The 22,824-nt window shown below is 33.6% G+C and overlaps 1 protein-coding gene across 1 annotated transcript in view; it reads left to right on the top strand.

Moving 5' to 3' along the window:
• Positions 1 to 22,824, top strand: part of LOC107048411 (mushroom body large-type Kenyon cell-specific protein 1) — a 60,302-nt gene that overhangs the window by 18,155 nt on the left and 19,323 nt on the right. The gene's annotated exons all lie outside the window — the stretch shown is intronic.

Here is a 22,824-nt window from a genome sequence, read left to right as displayed (position 1 = left end):
AAAAAATCCATCAAATATATTCTCATACATTCAATAAATTGTAAATTCAAGCAAAATACGAAACCCTCATCTTCCTTCTGCCAAAAAATTATGAATTCCACTGAATTTTCAGTATAATTAACCGAGTCATGAGCACTTCCCAAGAAGATTAATACGCTTTATTCAAGAAATGACTCCTGCGAAATTAATTAATTCTGCCACTCATCGGAATACCACAAACACGTATTCGCAAAACAACAAAATTTTACCATTACGATTCCCTCGAATTATTCAACATACTCATAGTTGCGTGTTGGTTATTTTTTCTCCTCCTAATACTCATTTTTTTACGTTTTATTGTGCGATCGTAATCGCCTTGTTGCACTCACGAAACTCATATACACGTAGACTCTAACATTGGCGAAAACAGGCTCGGAATTAATTTCCATGCGATCGCCCATTTTCCTGACGCCCAGTCGTCCTTGAATCCACACACAAGCGTCGTGCGGCTTTTGCGACGTTCACATGAATATACCGGGCGTGGGTATGACCCTTCTCCTGCACCCAGTGACAAACCGGCGAGTCCTCCACACAAGCCAGTTTCTAATTCCTCTCTCGACGCCGCTTCTAATTTTCCGCTGTATCGGACTCGTGTCCTCGGATTCGATAGCTTCAATATCTCGCGCGGCCTTTTTTCTCGGATTTTTTTGTGACATATCGTTTCATACCACTGTGGAATTTCATTGGTTGAGGTTAGATATATGCGCGAGAGAGGTTTGAGGTGGTGGGGCTGAAGGGGAGGAGGCGATGAAAAGACGAGGACGCTGGCTCTTGCGCTTGAGACACGCGGGGCGCGTCTAATCGTTTCTAGAATTACTAACGCACTTGGACTTCGCACGATGTGAATATTAATGCCTGGATGGGCGCACGGTATGGACGATTTTGTGGTCTACATTCGAGGGGGAACAGCGCGACTCTAGTTTGCCGAAAAAAATGCAATGGTCGGGGCTCGTTGCAAAAGCAATGCGACCGCTGGGACTCACATGGAGCAATTCATCAGCTGTTGAATTTTCATATTACAATGAATGATTTGGTCATGTTCTAATTCCTGTGCCCACTGAATAAGATTTTAATCATAATTACAATTCAATTCCTTCTAGAACACACTTTAGAGTGTGAATTTCTGGAATTCAATGTTTGTTGATACTCTGGTAAAAGTGCGTGCCCACACTGTTATCAATTTTTAGTTAGTTCACACGGTAATTCAATTAATCTGTTGTTCATCTCATCAATATAATTCCGTGCTTAGAATATTGTCATCTCGTGTTTTCAGCACCAAATTAAAAATTAAAACTTCATTTGGAATATTGAGTCACAGCTTCTTTTTATTCATATCAGAAATTTTGTATTTGGATATTAATATTATTTGTTCAAAGTGAAAAAATCGATCATCATTTTCACTATATTGCATTCAGATTCTCCTATCCTTAACGTCAAAAATGTGAGATAATCTCATAATTCTAGCTATTAATTCTAATCAACTTTGTTCGAAGAAAACCTTAGTAAACGCAATAGTAAGAAAGTAGAATTATTCTATTTTCCTCTGACCTAAATGATTTGGACAATTATGATTCGTTTATTCATGTTTCATAGAATGATATTCAATTCTCTTTTGTTTGTTAGGCGGGCTTGCCCATGCTTTTTTTGCACCTCAAAAAAATTATGATTCAAGTATAGTTCCATCTAAGTTCTAGTGATACAAGTACACTAAAATAAAGTGTCCAACTGACTTGAATCAACTCGCAGAATCTACTTGACTCAAGTCAAATTCATAAATTTTTTTGTCTGTTTGATCAATGATTGATTTTTTCCCTGAATCGTCACCTGAATTTGGAAGAATATTTTTCAAGCTTGAGAGAAAAAATTCAAACGTCATTCCCCACGGGGAATTTCTGCAGAAATTTACTGGAGGAAACGAATAATTCCCTCGTCTACGCAAACCATTTTTTCCTAAATAAATTCACACCTGAATTACCCCAAGTACTTGTCGGTTTTCGACGAAACACTTTCATTTCTACTCATGAAGTAATTATGAATTTTGCAATCCTGTTGATTGCATCCTTGAAAAATCACATAAAGTGTGAGAACACAACGGAAAAATAGAATCGTACATTCGATGTTTGTTTCGGTCGTTGTTAATGCCTTGCAATTAATATGCGATTATAGATGTCATTCGGATCTCCTTGATATTCCGAAAGGTCCCAACCGGTTTTAATATTCCACATGAATTCCCACTAGGTATCAATTATTCAATCAATTATTTCACGCGGAAACCGCTGCTGGTGTATGAAAAATCCTCCGCACGTTATTCAACTAAAAAATTGGATCAATAATTAGCGTTTTCTTCATCAAAGCCAACTTATTTACATGAGTATTTGACGTTCAAAGTGACTGGCAGATTTTCCATTCCACATTTTTGCTGAACTCGAAGAAATCACCTCGAACGAAATTCATCAGTCGAATGGGACAGATTCTTCATTTCACTTGTGCCGGGTTTTTCCGCCTCTCGGCAATGCTGATTGGGCAAAAAAAATCATTTGAATTTCAAAAATACTTGTTTCCTCGCAATTATGATTCTTCTGGGGAGATGATTTTTTTTTCTGGGTACGATTAACCGGCGGTTGAATATTAATGATGAAATTGTTGCTAACGATTCGAATCATAAAGTAATAAAAATCCGAGGGACATGATTTATATCTTTATTCAAATCTTCGGAGATTATTCAAAACTGGGGAATGAATATTGAGATGATCTTTTTTGTTGGTGAGAATGTGGAGGATAATATCCTCGAATCAGGGATGTTATGTTTGGTTCAAGACCTTTTCAATTGCTTCATCGAGTGATTCGTTGAAACATTCTAAATCCCAGTTCATTTATTAAGGATTTGATTTGATTCGACGAGGCGTGATTTTTTTTTCGTCGTTTGGTGCAGTACAATTGATAATATTTTTTCCTGCCAACAGTCCGAATTCTTCTAGAGATATTTCTGATGATCACGACAAGAATTTAATTTTTGTGAAAGATATTAAATTTCCTTCCATCAAGTTGGTTAATTTCCCTGAAGTAAATCTGTTCCACTCCATCAAATATTCTCACGTGGAATACACAGTATTTCGGCAGAGCTGAACTTCAAAATTGTCACTAAACTTGTCATGAAATTTAAATGCCTTTCCAACAGTCCAGATCCGATACGACAGAATCCTAAAATTCCGAGATTTGTACATAAATCTAGAAGCTTCTCTTCCCCCTCAATAAAAAGGAAAACAAGAAATAAATCCTTTGTCAAAAAGCCACGCGGAAGCCGAGCCGATGACGCATGTCTCGAGGAAGAAAGAACAATCGTCGCGAGAGAAGCCAACGAAAAAAAAAACCCTCGACTAATTTCGAGCGAAACGATCATCATCGGCTTACAATTGCATTTTTACCATGACTCATGCGCTTAACCTTGAAGTTTGCACACTCCAAATCGTAATAACCGGGGATGACTGGATTGCTGTTGGACGCCAGCCCTAACCACCAATCCATTTAACGTCCTCCCCCCGTCCGTTCGCCCCGCAATTTCCAACAAACTAAATCAATCATTGGAAAAAATTGCGCCGTCGATTATAAACTTATCAGGACCAATTCTTTCGTAGAAGTGGAATACCCCAACCCATGATGATTTATACGCTTTCTAATGTGGATTTGTGGCATTCGAGAGGAATAAAAAAAGTGACTAGTGATTTGATTCGCCCATTAGCGTTTCCGGAGGTTTTCGTGACCTACATTTCTACTGTTTCCGTCCTCTATTTGATTTCAAATCCGCTTGCGTTGAAAAAACAAAAATTAAATGGAAGTTTTTCCGTGGAAACTTTACATCGTGAACAATTGCTCGTTGAAAATTATTTAAAACGTTTTATTCCCCTCTGTTATAGTATTTTTAGCTTTTCCCAATAATTTTGGTCGTTAATAACGCAGAAACGGTGAGTGAAATTGAGCTTTTTTTTCACTTTCAAGGCTTCTTCACAAGCTTAAGGATGTTTAACTACTTTGGTTTTTTTTCAAGTCAGGAATTTCTTAAAGATGTGCTTCTCAAAAAACTCTTATCTTCTCAGTGTGTTTTCTCAGTACAGCTGCACTGAGAGAGAAACGATAAAGTTCTCAAACAAGTCTTACTTGTGCCAAGAAAATCGTTTTTTGAAAATTATCAAAAAAGGATTTTTTGTGCCAAACATGCGGAGAGTGCGCCGGAATGAAAAATTTTTGTCGCAAAAATAGATTTAGTAGTTCAAAAAAAATTGCATTCTCTGTACACGCAAGAAATGTAATTTCTAGCACTACTCCTTCGTTATTCGATACTCCCATACGTATTTTGATCCCGAAAAATCTTTGTTTTATGCGAAACAAGGGATAGTAGTTTTTCGTTTCGGCTGTCTAATAATCACAGACAAAAAATGAACCCTTAAATGAAACAATAATAATGATATGATAGCAATCTTGTAACTTAGGGATAAAATATTAGTTGATAAATTTTCCTCTGTATGAGATATTTTCATCCTGAAAAGGCACCGTCTGGTGTGAATTATCCGCCTCTTGAGCCAAATATTTCGTTGCTGTCGAAGGCAGAACAATTATTCATGTTTGAGACTTTCAAATTCGAACCAAACAAATTCTTTTTGGCAATTTTCAACTAGCGATTTGTTGGCCTAAACAAGACTGATTTGACAACGTGTTTGTTTTTCTCTCAGTGCAGTTACAATTTTTTTCAATAGCTAGAAGATATCACAAACATTATCTACGATAAACATGGGGACGATCGTAAGAAAAACTTGTTTCCTAGGGGTATGCCATGAGTAGACCCTTTTTCCTTATCTTCCCCTGCTCTTGATAAAACGAAACTTCGCTTCACGATTATGTTTCGAATATTGAAATTCCGCGTAATTTTCCGGATAACTCCTTATCACCGTCATTGTCCGCTCTTCACGTGACATTTTCCAAAACTCTCACACTTCTCCATCCAATTACACATTCAGTAAACACCAGTGGGCGTTACCACTGGTTGAAAATATGGGCAGATTGTCACTCACGTTCGCCAGTCGAATATTCAATCAATGTCACTCACAGAGATACGTTGCGTAATGGAGCTCATTCATCCACCCCGTTATTCTTTCCGGAAGCTATTTGTGTGAGGTTCATAATTCATAACGCTAATTTTAATGTTTAAAAACTCGTAAACTGGCGATATTGTCTTCAAGAGTGCCGCCAATACTTGTGCAGTCACTGATCTCGCTCGTTTCACGGTCGTCCTTGACTCAGTTACTCGAGGGTCAGCTTGACATGTCTGTCAGCAGATTTTACGTAACATTACGGTTGAAATTGGTCTCCCAGTGTTGATGATTTTTGGATGAAATTTCCGGCACGATTATTGGAAATTCTGTCTCGCAAAGGGAGACAGAAGAGGAGTCTTATTGTTCTCGAGCCCTGATTCAATCGCTGAGCACGAAATTTTCCAATTTTCAAGTAACTATTCAAGTGTGCATTTGAACATTTTTTGAATATTGATTTTATTTATCAGATTGATTGATTTTTTTCTCATCACCTACGGGTGTCAAATAATTTTTATTGGATGTTTTTCTAATTATTGAAATAATATTAAAATGCGTCTCGAGTTGGTAAACCTGTCGAGTGTTTTCTCTCTCTCAGTTCCATTGTCCAACCCATACCTTTCCCATGATGCTCACTGACATTCGAATCACACGCCTGCGCGTGAGGGCGTAATTGCCCCGAAACTCATAATTTTCCGAATCATTTGTTCAAATAACTTTCTTATGGAAAATGAAAAAAATCTGAAACTTATACGTCTTCTCAGGAAAGATTTGATTTATCAGCCCTAGTTTTTCCTCAATAGTTCATTATTTTTTTGGGTGCCATGGAAATTTCCCTAATTGAGAGTGGGGTAACCTTGGAGGTTATAGCTGGAGCGGTTACAAAAACATCCAAAGTTCATTATTTTTTTTCGTAAGACGGAAATCTGAGAAAAATGTGCGAAAGTTCTCAATGATTCAACATACTCAGACATTTCTCCCACGAATTTTCCCATTTTTTTTTTTCGTTATTTCGACTTTTTACACGAAACACCTCAAAGTGGTATATCCAAACTCCACGTAAGTCATTGAGTGTAGTGAGGACAAATACACTTAAAAAGCCCGAAAAAATTATTCATCATTAATAATTTCTTACGTGAATTCTAACTTTTACGAGAGTAAAAAATGAATTCATCAAATTCTCTCTAGAATTATTTTCTTAAACAATATTCGCTCGTTTGACTACGGCATCCTGTACATTCGGGGTACCCAGAAACATAAATTATTTATCACAAACGTCCTAGTCATTTTTTCCAATTTTTAACGATTTTTTCAATATTTTAATCTTTTCTCTAACCTCGAAATAGTATATTTCGTAACGAGTGCAAAAAAGAGTTTTTTGGCGAGTGGGAGGTTTATATCACGAGCCGAAGGCGAGTGATATAATCCCACGAGCTAAAAAACATTTTTTCACGAGTTACGAACAATATTTTTCATCACAACGTGGCGGAAATTGGACTTTTAGGCACTTTAAGTTCACTTTTCGACACACCGTGATGAAAAAATTATTTTTCTAGAATACTCTGCGTAATTTTGTCACTTCTGAATGAATTATTATCATTAATACTAGACTGCCGATTGAGCACGAACACAACCAGAATATTTTTATTCATACCAACTCCCGTTCAGAATTTATTCCCGATTTTCATCTTCAAAATTTAAATTATGTTTATACTACTTTAAGGATATCCAAGTAGTTCGGGGAATTTTTTCCGGGTGAAATCCTCTTCCAAGTTTATAGAGTAGACCAAGAGCAATTTTAGGCGCATTATCGATATTACAAACTATAATATTACAAACAATAGTTCATTATGAATTCAACGAAGATCTGCTCACCAGACTTGAAACCCAGAAATTGTGGATTTTTTATTCTTCCTGGAGTGTAAGTGTTCTCTTCCTGGAGCCTAATAAGTGTGAATAATAGTTCACGCAACAGATTGAATTTCAAACACCCAATTTGAATTGCCAATTCAAACAAACATATCTTCGTGATTAACCGAATAAAAAATTCATGTGAACATTGAAATTCCATTACATCTGAATGTGAAACAATGTGATATCTGTTGGACTGCGAGGTGATTCGGATGAATTTTTCATAGAGTTTCAAAAATTTTCCTGACATTGCATTCTGCATGCCGCGATAACCTTGCTCCGGCCTTGCTCCTTCAAAACAAAAATAGGCGTTTTAGTGGTGTTATTGCTTTACGGGGAAACATTTTTTCGGATATTGACTTTTTCAAGGACAGTTTGGTAGATAATTTTTGGGAAAGCGACATGCGATTCGACTCCGGGGATAATAATGTCTATTTTCATTACAAATTTTTCTGAAGACTCAGTGATATTTTGAGTAATTAAAGAGCTGGATGATGAGAATTCCCCAACTAAATTGAACTTTTGATTAAAACATAAATATTCTCAGGGTGAAGTGACCATTCTTTGGAGAAAATAGAGATTTTGAGGACAATTTAGTAGATTTTAGTAAATTAACATATTCCCATCAAAATAATTTAATTAATTAATGGAATTAATTTTTTAACTGGGAGAGTTATGTTCATGGAATTAATTTTTTTTATTTAATTCCGTTAGCATAATTTCCAGTAGATAATTGCCTTGAAAATTATTATCAGCGAATTATTATTATTATTAATAATTTGCAAAATTGTAAATCGAAATAGTCTTCATCCAGCGAAATTAGTTTTCTTGATTTAATAAGGAAGACGTCTTGATTAACTCAAAAATTCTGAAAAACTATTCATTATCAGTACTATTACTGAGGATCTCTCTAATTAGCTGGGGTTGTTTTCATTGATATCTTCTGACTAGGCGAGGAAATCACAGAAATACTATAATAACATGGTATAACCCAGAGCTACAGAGTCTCTAATACTCTAGTTGATGCAACGATACAAAAAAAAATATTAGAAATGTCATCGTCATGTTTTCCATGAACTTTAAGAAAAATTATTTACTGATCCAGTTCATCCAGTTTATCAACACAATTTCATTCCAGTCGCCCATTAAAAAATGCGAGTTACAGGTCATTCGTAAAAGTCATAAAAATAAGAATAAAAGCCGCTAAATCGTCATGATTACACAATTTCATGAAACAAAGAAATTGAGGATTTTTTAACGAATTTCTAAAATATAAATCGAAATATTCTTTATTTATTGAGTAATATTGGTTTTCTTGATTCAAAGAAAACGTCTTTATCAACTCCAGTATTTGGAAAAAAATATTCATCATCATCATTATTGTTATTATAACCGATACAAAAAAAAATATTCATCATCATGATTTTCGTGAATTTTAAGAAAAATTCTTTTCACCGATCCAATTCATCCAGTTTATCAACACAACTTCATTCCAGTCGCTTATTGAAAAATGCAAGTTACAGGTCATTCGTAAAAGTCATAAAATAAGAATAAAATCGGCTAAATCGTCATGATTATACAATTTCATGACTCGATAGCGCACCGAAACAGACATAAATAGATGAAAAAAAAATGGAAAAGAAAATTGTATACTGCCGAGAGGCGACAAGGTGACAAGTGATGGCGCATAGGGGCGAGGAGGGTGGTAGGAATCGATAAGACCGCCCTCTCGGAAAGGTCGTTGCACGCGTAAATCTCGGGTGGATTGTAGCAGAAAGAAAATATAATTCGCAACATGTTTTGGCTCGTCTCCAATTATTGCTCCTCTTCGTTTACGATGCTCCCCTTGGTGGCTTAATTCGAGTGGGCGGCTATTACCTAATGTTTGTTTTTAAGTTCGAATTGACGCGATGGACGACGAATGCCACTGATAAGCAATATGGATATTGAGGAAAAATTCCTCAGGTCGAGAATTCATTTTTTTCTCGACTCTTTGGCCACAAGAATTTTTTAACGAACTTCTGAAATGGGAATTCATTCATTCGTTATTCAGAAATGTTGGTTTTCTTGATTTAAGGAAAACGTCGATATTAACTCGAGAAGTTTGAATTATTCCATATGACAATTAATATTGTTTGTTCAGGAAATATTCTGTGCGAGTAAATATTTTGGTCAATTCAACTTTTTCAAAATTCTTGATTCAATGACGAAAAATTTTCAGAATATCCTAAAAAACACCTCATCCAAAAATGTTATTTATTTCGAAAATAACATAACAATTGGATTTAAACGACTTTCTAAATTAGAGCATTTTTCAATATAATATAACGAATTCAAGAATTCGTTACGTTAGAATTTTTTTGACCTGAGTTATCAGTTTTCACATGTTCCGCAGAGAACTATGGTCTCCTCAGTCACGATTTGAACTCCTTCTTCGGCCTTTCGGGAATCCTTCGTTCATGGATAAAGAATATTCATTGGTCGACTTAAATTTTGAGACTGCTTTTTTTCATGAAAGACCATGAAAATACTCAATTAAAAATCAAACAATTATTTTAAATAATGAGTTAATGGCAGTTAGTAATGATTAACCAATGAAAATAAAACAATAATTACCAATTTAGGTTTCACAAAAAAAATTTCATTCGGTGGCGAAAAAGTTTCCAAATGAATGAGGGCATTGTAAACCCAAGAATACAATTACCTGACAAAATATTACGGAAAAAATCATTATTAAGAACAAGACCTGATCTACTCGATGGAAAATTACCCGAAAATTGAATCAATAAAAAATAATAGCCCGACACCAAATAACAGGCCACGAGGTCAGTAATCATCGATTACTCAACAAATCGAATAATTCAATAACACTGTCACCACTGCATAACTTGCAAGCTCCAACAATATTTCCTAAAAAATTGAAAAGTTGTAAAAAGTGCGGAAAGCCCAAGTAAAGAGACAATTACACAGTAATATTAGGGGATGGTGTGCCTGTACCGCTCAGCGGGTAATACCGCTCACCCGATTTTCTCCACAACCATCAACTTGAAAATTTCTTTCTGTTCCTGATCATGAAGAATTTGATGATAGGATGTGATTGTCGGAAAAATTTCACTTTATTTACCACTTTAAATATGAAAAAACACGTAACGAAGTTTTGAGGTCTTTACAGTGCAAAATTTGTGGACTTTTAATTAAGGTTTTTGATAGTTTCAAACGCTGAATTCTCATATTAAACTGTGGTTATTCGATTCGTGGTACTTTCACGCGTAATTTGAGACCAATTCGAACTCAAAACTCCACTCATGTCAATAATTATCAACAATTTTGTTGACGCCGAGCGGAGCCGGTAATACCGCTCATAGGATCGGCCACGTAGTTGCTCGACAGCACTCGAGTACAGGTTAGGTTGCGGCGCGAGCGATACACGCAAAACCCTATGAGCGGCATTGAAATCGTGCCGAGCGGTATTACCCGACGGCGGGTAGTACCGCTCAACAGGCTCTCTCTTTTATTTTCAATCAATTTTGTGGAGTCTAAGGAGAATTAGGCGTCTACACTTCGAGAATAACGAGTTCGATAGTTGAAGAAGTCTCACAAATACGTTTTTTATACTCAAGTTGAAATATAAAATATAAAACTGGCATTTCCCCTTAGGTGGGCGATGCAGGCACACCCTCCCTTACTTCCTACAATGTAAAAGACCAATAAAATTGGAACCCCGTAACAATGTTGATCGTTCCACTATTTACCGTAATATTTTGTCGTAATATTTACACCGGATGCCCGAGAATATTCTTTCTCGCAGGCATAAAGAAAAATCAAAGTCGACCGGGTATTTTCCACAAAGAAGTATCAAACTGGTTTGCGAATGCCTAGAAGAACCCCCATGTCAGTGCGCCATAAGAAGCGACTGCCATCAGATGTGACTCGAACAAACGCAAGAAAATTCCACCGGAAAAAGGTGAATTTCACGGAACACTCGTTCATCGTAAAAACACGTGCGCATATATTCGTATTTCGACCAGTTCAGCCAACGGATCTCAACCGCGTGCCATTTATTCGAATAACGAACTACATACCTCGGGAATTATTATTATCATGTATTTGATAAGCTGTTGGGAAATAGAGCGTTTAAATAATGGGACATTTGTGCAGGCACTCACATTTGTAGCTGACGCATCCGGAAAAAATGAACTCCTGCACCGAAAAATCTGAAGTTATTCGTAAATCAATAATATTTATCTCAAAATATGAGTTACTTTTATTTACAATTGGGCGCAATTGATACTTATGCATTATTCAAGAAATTATTTCGAAAATTTTTTCACTAATTTACATATTTAATTTAATATTTTAATCTAATAAAATTAATAAATTTCATAATTGAATAAATTTACTCATTCATTTTTCTATAAAAAATGAACAAATGTCATGAACATTTTTTTTAGAAACTGCATGCAAATATGCAGTTCTTCCCACTCCGCACCAAAAAAAAACTGAAATTATTCGCAAATCTATAATATTTTATCGCAATTTATTGTTATTTTTATTCAAAACTAGAGACAATTGAAACTTATGCACTATTGAAGAAATTATTTTTAAAAATTACTCACAAATTTACATATTTAATTCAATATTTTCATCTAATAAAATTAATAAATTTCATAATTGAATAAATTGATTCATTTCTTTTAGGATCAAAAAAATGTAAAAAAATAATATATTGCAAAATAAAATGCCGTCATGAACATATTTTTTTAAAACTGCATGCACATGTGCAGTTCTTCCTATTCCGCACCAAAAAAAAACTGAAATTATTCGCAAATCAATAATATTTTATCGCAATTTATTGTTATTTTTATTCGAAACTAGAGACAATTGAACTGATGCATGACTCAAGAAATTATTTATAATAATTCCTCACAAATTTTCATATTTAATTCAATAATTGAATTCAACAAAATTAGTAAATTTCATAATTGAATAAATTTCTAAAAAATTAAAAAATAATAATATCTCACAAAATAAAATGTCATCATGAATATAATTTTTATTAAACTGTGAAACAATACTTAATCTCAAATAATGATCGATTTTGGTTAAAACTAGACGCAATTGAAGCTCATTAACTATTAAAAAAATTATTTTTAAAAATTCTTTATAAATTTGCATTTTGAATTCATTAATTTACATCCAGTAAAATTAATTAATTTAGTAGTGAAATACATTCAATAATTTCTCCGATTTATTCCTAAAAAATGTAAAAAAAATCCATCGTAAAATAGAATGTCGTCATGACCCTATTTTTTCAAGTACTCATCACTCCAGTATTTCTCACCAGAAACTGCATGCAAATGTTGAGCTCCTCCCACCCATCGTCAAAACATTTGACAAACAGTAATAATTTATTCAGATGTTTTCGCGCACCTCTAGTCCACTGTTTGAATTATATTCCGCTCAACTGACACAACATCCTTTTGTTTTTATCCACACATCATTAATTCATCATCACACAATTCATTCATTATCTTTATTGAATAAGCTCTGAATAATTGCTGTAAACTCCATTGAATTTTGCGAAAGTCGGGTGAATCGTCGGGGTAATGAATATTTTACGCAAATATTTAATCTACAAAAATGCATTTTCCTGTGCTGTTCGTTGAAAAAAAAAACGTCAAACGATTACAATCGAATTCGCCAATTCACTCGGATGGCGAATATTCGTGGCGTGCAATTTTTATCAGTTACTGAGATAAAGAGCCATTTGGCGCAGTTTAGCCTTAACGAGCGTCCTCGTCCACCCTCGCCAGCCCACCCTCTGCCACCAACTCATTTTCATCCATTGGATTCAATGTCCACTCCCTCCGTACATTTACGTTATGTTATTTTATGTTTTTTTTTCGTTGCTGTTGGCTTTTATTGTCGTCGTGCATCGATCAATCCATCAGATATCATTTTTCCGTGCATCGGAGGCAATTGTAATGTGTCCTAGAAAATAATTTGAGGTAATCCGAGCGCCATCTGCAGGTTCGTAAAATATGGAAATTTTTTTGCTGAAATTCCCAGGACAGTTTTGGTCAACTTTTATTCGGCGACAGATCTACTGAAATTTTGAAGAATTTCAACGTTGAAATCTCCATAATTTGATGAAGAATCTATGAAAATGGTAAATTTCAGTTCGATTACTCCAAAAATGTTAATGAAAATGAGGAAAATGCAGGGAAATAGACTCTTGAATTTTTAATTAATAGAATATTATGCGGGATTTGGTGCTGAGTAGTGTCGTTTTTATTTGCAATTTAAGTATGTTAAAAAATTCTCATCTTCCCGTTGTGCAAAATTTTGGAATTCTATAGAATTTTTAGAGCAATTTGAAATTTCAATTTTTTTTCAACTATCATAAATTTAAGTTTTCAATTATCGCGTTCTCATTTTCATCGATTGGATTCAATGTCCGCTCCCTCCGTACATTTACGTCATGTTATTTTATGTTTTTTTTTCGTTACTGTTGGCTTTTATTGTCGTCGTGCATCGATCGATCCATCAGATATCATTTTTCCGTACATCGGAGGCAATTGTAATGTGTCCTAGAAAATAATTTGAGGTAATCCGAACGCCATCTGCAGGTTCGCAAAGTGAAGAAATTTTTTTACTGCAATTTCTTCAATAATGATTTTTTAAATTAATTTTTAATTTATTTCTTTAATTTAATTTTTAATTTATCTCTTTAATTTCTTTAGTAATGATTTTTTCTTACCTGATTCTCAGATAAATTTCCCTGGAATCCAATGCTTTTTGTTGCTAAAAACCCGAAACTTTTTTTCACAGTGATGAAATGAGATAATTAATAGCCCATTTTGTGAAACGAAATAATTTGCCATAGGCCCGAGCCCCCAGCAATGTTCATCAAAGCAAAAAAATTCATTTTCCATTGAAAACCGAGAGAGTAGCATTTGAGTGTTCCAGTAGAGCACTACGACCAAGATTTTTAGAAGCGATAGACGGAGGAAATGTTGAAGGGCGCGAAAATGTACCCTGAAAGCTCGGGCTCGTTTGATCAACCCTCAACGGCTCACTTGGGAGTGGGCTCGGGTGTGAAGCAAATAAAAGTGAAATGAAATACGTCCCCTATTCCCTGTGAAAACCCCTCTCAGTTAAACTCACGAAACAATCGAGGAAAACAAGCGCAACTCAGTCGACTTGAGGATATCCAAGGGCTCCGACATTTTTTATTTCATTTTAAAAATAAAATAACATTATGTCAATGTACGGAGAGAAGGGGCATTAATTCAATGAATGGGAATGAGAATGTAATAATTGAAAACTTCACGGAAGAAAATATACTCAATTGGGGGATGGGTATTTCAATTCGAAGATGATTGTTTTGTATCAGGCCGGACTGTAGCGAGCCCTCTTAAGTGTATATAAGGGTCAGGCACTAAGTGTCAGAATATAAGGGTCAAAAAGTGGAGGTTAAAAAATGAGGGTCAGAATATTAGGGTCAAAACATTAGGGTCAGAATATAAAAGTAAAAAAAGTGGGTGTCAGGCAATGAGGGTCTAAATATAAGTCACATATTATGCTTGATCACCATTTTTAGCCCTTATATGACCCTCATTGCCTGACACCCACTTTTTTTATTTTTATATTCTGGCCCTCATTTTTTGATCCTAATATTCTGACCCTCTTTTTTTAACCCTAACATTCTGACCCTCATTCCTTCAACTTTACATTCAGGCCCTCAGTTTTTGACTCCAATATTCCGACCCTCATTTTTTAACCTCCACTTTTTGACCCTTGTATTCTCACACTTAGTGTCTGGCCCTGATATAACACCCATCCCCCATTCGAGGATTTTTTTCCGTGTTCAATTGATGATAATTGAAGAACAAAATCAAAATTTCAAATTGCTCTAAAAATTCTGCAGAATTCCTAACTTTTGAACAGCAGGAAGACAAGGATTTTTTAATTTACTAAAATTTTAAATATAAACATGAATATTCAGCAAATTCAAGAGCAAATTTACTTGGATTTTTTTTATTTTTATTAATATTTCTGGAATAATCGAACTGAAATTTACAATTTTCATAGATTCGTTCATCAAATTATGGAGTTTCAATGTTGAAATTCGTCAAAATTTCAGCAGAACTGTCGCTTAATGAAAATTTCCAAAAACTGTAAATTCAAGGTTCTTAAAATTAAATTATCGAGACAGTCTGTTTTAGGTTGGTTCATTACCAAAAAAAAAAAAAAAAAATTTCGAACCATAAAACCGATTCGTCGAAAAAATATAGAAATCGTTAAAATCGTTGAACGATCTTCAGAAATATCCGTATAGTTCACTGACTCCTCATTTCATAGAAAAAAATCATTAATAGTAGAGATTGCATATTTGTTGAGAATAACTAGACCTTCTATTTCCCAAGTATAAATGACCCCTAATTACTGAAGGCACTATTCACCGAGTACGATAAAACCTACTTGATGAATTCGTTCTTGAGTGGTCCAGTCTGATTTCCATCAAGCCTCTCCCTCAACGCAAACAGTCTTCAATCAAAGAGAATAAAAAATAAAATCGAGAGCTGCGACAGAAAGTTGAGGGAAGATTACCAAACAAATCAAATAATCATTGAGTGAAATTGAGTTCTAGGTATTGTTGACTCTGCATCGAGGGAAAATTTACTACACGTCAGGACGTTTAGTCTCCGGTTGACTCTAATGCTTGAGGCTAAGTTGAAAATGTGACAAAATGAGTTGAAAAGAAACCTCATTCACTTTAATAAAATTAAATATACAATTAACTATACGCGGTATTCCATGTTAAATTAGTCGACAGTTGACCCTCACCCTTTTGGAAATTGATCTCGATTATTCCGACGACTGGGGGTCTAGCAAAACCATCTCTCAATTTTTTTCAGATTTTTTCGACAGCCCATTTCAGAGATCTGATTTTTTCTTTGTTTTTTCATTTTTTTTTCGATAACTCGGGTTCTATTCAGCCGATTTTTATTTATGACGGCTCGAAATTTTCCATTTTCTACCATCTATAAGAAGATTTGGGATTTTTTTTTGCAATCCTTACGTGCTCATGACACCAAATAAAAAAAATTGAAAAACTCAAATTTTCAAAATTATGTCACATTTAATTTTTTTCGTTAAGTTGGGTTTCGTCCTGGATCTATTTAATTTTTTTTTTCTTCGTGAAAGTCCGCGAATGTGGTCAAAACACATATAAGTAGAAAAAAATCATATAAGTAGACATTTTAATTCACTTCATACTGTTTATAATCAAAGTCAATCAACGGCCATTTCGGACTATTTTCACCAAATTCGTAGAATTTCGAGAAGAAAAAATTGAAAATCAAACAGATCTAGGACGAAACCCAACTTGTGCGATGGCTCAAAATACTTGCTGTTAGTTAATGAAAATTACTGAAAAAAAGAAAAAAAGAAAACGTAACAATTTTGAAAATTCAAGTTTTTCAACTTTTTTTAAAATTCGATATTATAACTCAAAAATATTATAACATAAATTTTTTTTTAATTCGATATTATAACAAAAAAATTACTTAAAATATTCTTATCGATGGTAGAAACTCAAAAATTTAGACGTGTCGCAAATTAAAATCGGACAAATAGAACTCGAGTCATTGAAAAAAAAACGAAAAAATAAAGAAAAAAATCATATCTCTGAAACGGGCTGTTAGAAAAATCTGAAAAAATTTGAGAGCTGTTGACTCATTTGACATGATGTGCAAAGCAACCATTCGGAAGCAATTGCTAATTTATTACCAAAAATAACTAGACTATACGCAACACAAATCATAAGATATCCTCCCCAAAAGAATTTTTAATTAAAAAAAACCCTCAACGGTTATCTTTCGTACCCCAAAATTTTCCAAAACTATCCGGCTGATTGCCGCCAACTTTTCTCTCTGTGCATTTCCCTCGGTTAAATTTTCAAATCTCCCTGAATAAACACCACTTCTCAAATGCACCAGTGGTCTTGAAACGATTCCAGGACGTGCGTTTGTGATACACAGAGCTCTCGCGATGTGTGCCAGAATCACGTCACGTCGGTTTCTGATAAGCCTCCTCTATTCGGCCTTTGGATAAGGAAGAAAAAAAAATACTATTTAAAAAATTAAAAAACTCCACTATCATAGTCGTCTATCAGGGTTTCGCAGTGTTCGTGGTATGGCTGCACTGCCAACAAAACTCGGTCGAAATCTACACCAGACGTATGTATAACCGATATGGCTATACCGAAAGCCACGAAATTGGATAAATTATTCCGGGAATTTCGTGGTAGATAGAATTTCCAATGACACTCGAAAGGGTTTAATGTCAAATCGAGAGGGAGCTGAGGTCATGAGAGAATTGCTTTGGTGTTGCCGCAGAATTTATAATATATGGGGGCAATTTTGTTGATAACAACTGATGAACTTTCGATTATCGTGTCAATATGATTTTGAGTGTCTACAATGCTTGATTTAATCTCACCCCCCATTCGGTGATCATCGCTAATTTTTGGTAAATTGCATTGATTAATCTGTGATTTTCATTGGAAAAGATTTTGATACGATTACGAGGGAATTTCTGTTTTGCCCCGTATGTAAATTTGAGTTGAATTGAGGTTGATTCACTTGAGTATTTACCGAGACCGAGCAATTAATTTAAATTTTGGATAGATTGATACCGCGGGCTGAGAATTAAGCTCACGCCGGAAAATTTACGAGTAGTATGAGATCATTGTTCATTTATTATTAATTTGGAAGGAATTGAAAGATTCGTTTTTGATTTTGTGATTAATAGCTTGGTTTAATTCAAGATTTATATAATTTCCAATTGCATTTATGCTTTGACTTTGGGTTAAATTTGTTATTATTCTTTAGTTGATCTAAAAATAATTTAATTTAAACATAACTTAATTATGTTTAAATAAATTATTGATAAAGTGATTTAGTAACAATACTAGTTTGGAATACAATGACGCGGATAAATGTTTGATATAAATTTGAGTTGAACTGAGGTTGATTCACTTGAGTATTCCCCGAGACCGAGCAATTAGTTTAAATTTTGGATAGATTGATACCCCGAGCTAACAATTACACTCACTCAAGAAAATTTACGGCTAATATGAGATGATTGTTTATTTATTATTAATTTGGAAGGAATTGAAAGATTCGTTTTTGATTTTGTGATCAATAGCTTGGTTTAATTCAAGATTTATATAATTTCCAATTGCATTTATGCTTTGACTTTGGGTTAAATTTGTTATTATTCTTTAGTTGATCTAAAAATAATTTAATTTAAATATAACTTAATTATGTTTAAATAAATTATTGATAAAGTGATTTAGTAACAATACTAGTTTGGAATACAATGACGCGGAAAAATGTTTGATATAAATTTGAGTTGAATTGAGGTTGATTCACTTGAGTATTTACCGAGACCGAGCAATTAATTTAAATTTTGGATAGATTGATACCGCGGGCTGAGAATTAAGCTCACGCCGGAAAATTTACGAGTAGTATGAGATCATTGTTCATTTATTATTAATTTGGAAGGAATTGAAAGATTCGTTTTTGATTTTGTGATTAATAGCTTGGTTTAATTCAAGATTTATATAATTTCCAATTGCATTTATGCTTTGACTTTGGGTTAAATTTGTTATTATTCTTTAGTTGATCTAAAAATAATTTAATTTAAATATAACTTAATTATGTTTAAATAAATTATTGATAAAGTGATTTAGTAACAATACTAGTTTGGAATACAATGACGCGGAAAAATGTTTGATATAAATTTGAGTTGAACTGAGGTTGATTCACTTGAGTATTTACCGAGACCGAGCAATTAATTTAAATTTTGGATAGATTGATACCCCGAGCTAACAATTACACTCACTCAAGAAAATTTACGGCTAATATGAGATGATTGTTTATTTATTATTAATTTGGAAGGAATTGAAAGATTCGTTTTTGATTTTGTGATCAATAGCTTGGTTTAATCCAAGATTTATATAATTACCAATTGCATTTATGCTTTGACTTTGGGTTAAATTTGTTATTATTCTTTAGTTGATCTAAAAATAATGTAATTTAAATATAACTTAATTATGTTTAAATAAATTATTGATAAAGTGATTTAGTAACAATACTAGTTTGGAATACAATGACGCGGATAAATGTTTGATATAAATTTGAGTTGAACTGAGGTTGATTCACTTGAGTATTCCCCGAGACCGAGCAATTAATTTAAATTTTGGATAGATTGATACCCCGAGCTAACAATTACACTCACTCAAGAAAATTTACGGCTAATATGAGATGATTGTTTATTTATTATTAATTTGGAAGGAATTGAAAGATTCGTTTTTGATTTTGTGATCAATAGCTTGGTTTAATCCAAGATTTATATAATTACCAATTGCATTTATGCTTTGACTTTGGGTTAAATTTGTTATTATTCTTTAGTTGATCTAAAAATAATTTAATTTAAATATAACTTAATTATGTTTAAATAAATTATTGATAAAGTGATTTAGTAACAATACTAGTTTGGAATACAATGACGCGGATAAATGTTTGATATAAATTTGAGTTGAACTGAGGTTGATTCACTTGAGTATTCCCCGAGACCGAGCAATTAATTTAAATTTTGGATAGATTGAGTATTTTGATGGGTCCGCACGAAAAAAATCCATGATATTCATTGGAAATTAACAATTTGAAGCATTTCATGACTAGTTTCAAGATAGTGAATTCAATATTCGGTTCTACGACGACGCAAGGATGATTATTCCCATTGTATATTTTTATGGAGCACTAAAAACTGAATGATCACTGACATAACTAGAAAAAAAACTGTTTCCGTGGCTACTCTCAACCGCAATTCTCCTTCCACATATTTTCCCCTCTTTGTGGATTTTGATGTAATTCCACGTTGAATTTTTGAATCGTCGAGAATTCTATGGATTTGAACGAACAGATGCGGTGTAGGTACCTTTCATGACTGCATGTGATGATAGACCGAGAGGAAGTATCGACCAATTCAATGGTTTACATATTGTGTTTTCCATAGCCATCATTCGATAGATTTACGCGGGATTCTATTACAGTTGGCGGAGGGGTTTCTCAGGATTATATATTACTTGCGATGAGTCAATTTTATTTTGTTGGAATTCTGAACTGAGAGGTTTGTCCTAGCGGTTTGCATTTCCCGCTGACATGTGGGGGATAATCCATTATTTCAAGCTATTTTAATTGATTCAATTATTGTAATTATTTCGTTTGACATTCTCTAGTCGTTTCAACGATATTTTGATCTGAAATTAATGAATTCATGTATTTATCTTGATGAAATTGTTTTACTTAATTTATTCGGATCAAATGAACAATTTATTTATATTAAAAATTGTGTTTATTTGATGTGAATGAGAGCGCCAATTAAAATCAAGTTCAAGTTTGAATAAAAGTTTTATTATGTCCTCGAAGCGAGGATTTTCGTTGTTATGAAATTAATATACCCATGTTTATGAATGCTTTGGTATTCAAAGTAGATTACCTGGCACCTTGTAACAATTAATGTTCAATTAATGTTCAATTACTCCGGGATTTTATCCTTTTCGGATGGACCGAGAGGAAGGATCGACCAATTCAATGCTTTACATATTGTGTTTTCCATAGCCATCATTCGATAGATTTACGCGGGATTCTATTACAGTTGGCGGAGGGGTTTCTCAGGATTATATATTACTTGCGATGAGTCAATTTTATTTTGTTGGAATTCTGAACTGAGAGGTTTGTCCTAGCGGTTTGCATTTCCCGCTGACATGTGGGGGATAATCCATTATTTCAAGCTATTTTAATTGATTCAATTATTTTAATTATTTCGGTTGACATTCTCTACTCGTCTCAACGATATTTTGATCGGAAATTAATGAATTCATGTATTTATCTTGATGAAATCGTTTTACTTAATTTATTCGGATCAAATGAACAATTTATTTATATTAAAAATTGTGTTTATTTGATGCGAATGAGAACGCAAATTAAAATCAAGTTCAAGTTTGAATAAAAGTTTTATTATGTCCTCGAAGCGAGGATTTTCGTTGTTATGAAATTAATATACTCATGTTTATGAATGCTTTGGTATTCAAAGTAGATTACCTGGCACCTTGTAACAATTAATGTTCAATTAATGTTCAATTACTCCGGGATTTTATCCTTTTCGGATGGACCGAGAGGAAGGATCGACCAATTCAATGCTTTACATATTGTGTTTTCCATAGCCATCATTCGATAGATTTACGCGGGATTCTATTACAGTTGGCGGAGGGGTTTCTCAGGATTATATATTACTTGCGATGAGTCAATTTTATTTTGTTGGAATTCTGAACTGAGAGGTTTGTCCTAGCGGTTTGCATTTCCCGCTGACATGTGGGGGATAATCCATTATTTCAAGCTATTTTAATTGATTCAATTATTTTAATTATTTCGGTTGACATTCTCTACTCGTCTCAACGATATTTTGATCGGAAATTAATGAATTCATGTATTTATCTTGATGAAATCGTTTTACTTAATTTATTCGGATCAAATGAATAATTTATTTGCGTTAAAAATTGTATTTATTTGATTTCAATGAGAGCGCATAAGGCAGAGCGGTTTTTCACGATTAGGTATTACTTGCGATGAGTCAATTTCATTCTGGTGGAATTCTATTTCAATTGATTCAATTACTTGAATTATTTCGTTTAACATTCTTCTACTCTTGAAATTTCAAGTGGAGAAGCTTGAAATTTTGAACAACGAAAAAGTTAAATAAAATTTCTGTATGTTTCTTCATTGACGAATCAGTCAATTTCTTGAAAATTCAGGCAATAAATTTTTTGAATCCTCAATCTATTGAAAATTGAATAGTATTTGATATTTTATTTTCACGAAGAGTTCGGAACTCCCCGCGTTCATTGAAAAATCAATGATTGTTTAACATGAAAAATCCGATTTTCTTGAAATTTAGTGAACGCTTTCATTCGAAATTGAATTCAATCTCACAGCAATTGAAATTGAACTATCAACATTGAAAATTCTAAATCCTCAATCTATTAAAAATTGAAAAGTATTCGATGTTCAATTTTCCCGATGAGTTTGGAAATCCCAGTGTTAATTGAAAAATCAATTATGTGTTTAGCATGAAAAACCTAATTTTCTTGAAATTTAGTCAACATTTTCATTTGAAATTGAACTCAATCTCACAACAATTGGAATTGAACTCACAAAATCGAAAATTCTAAATCCTCAATCTACTGAAAATTAAATAGTATTTGATGTTTAATTTTTCCGATGAGTTTGAAAATTCCAGCGTTCATTAAAAAATCAATGATGTGTTTAACATGAAAAACCCAATTTTCTTGAAATTTAGTGAACACTTTCATTTGAAATGAAATTCAATCACAACAATTGAAATTGAACTCTCAACATCGAAAATTCTAAATCCTCAATCTATTAAAAATTGAAAAGTATTCGATGTTCAATTTTCCCAATGAGTTTGGAAATCCCAGCGTTAATTGAAAAATCAATTATGAGTTTAGCATGAAAAACCCAATTTTCTTGATACTTAGTCAACGTTTTCATTTGAAATTGAATTCAATCCCACAACAATTGAAATTGAACTCCGAACATCGAAAATTCAGACGCCGCTGTGCCTGAAATTTCAAGAAATTTCCACCAGTGCGTGTTGGTACCAGAAATGCTCGGCATTTCCTTCCACTCTGTGAAGA

The sequence above is a fragment of the Diachasma alloeum genome, unplaced genomic scaffold (assembly GCF_001412515.2).
Source record: "Diachasma alloeum isolate Michigan unplaced genomic scaffold, Dall2.0 Dall_scaffold_00192, whole genome shotgun sequence".
Taxonomy (NCBI): domain Eukaryota; kingdom Metazoa; phylum Arthropoda; class Insecta; order Hymenoptera; family Braconidae; genus Diachasma; species Diachasma alloeum.
The sequence above is the reverse complement of the archived record's forward strand: the minus strand, read 5'-3'. Positions and strand labels throughout refer to the sequence as shown.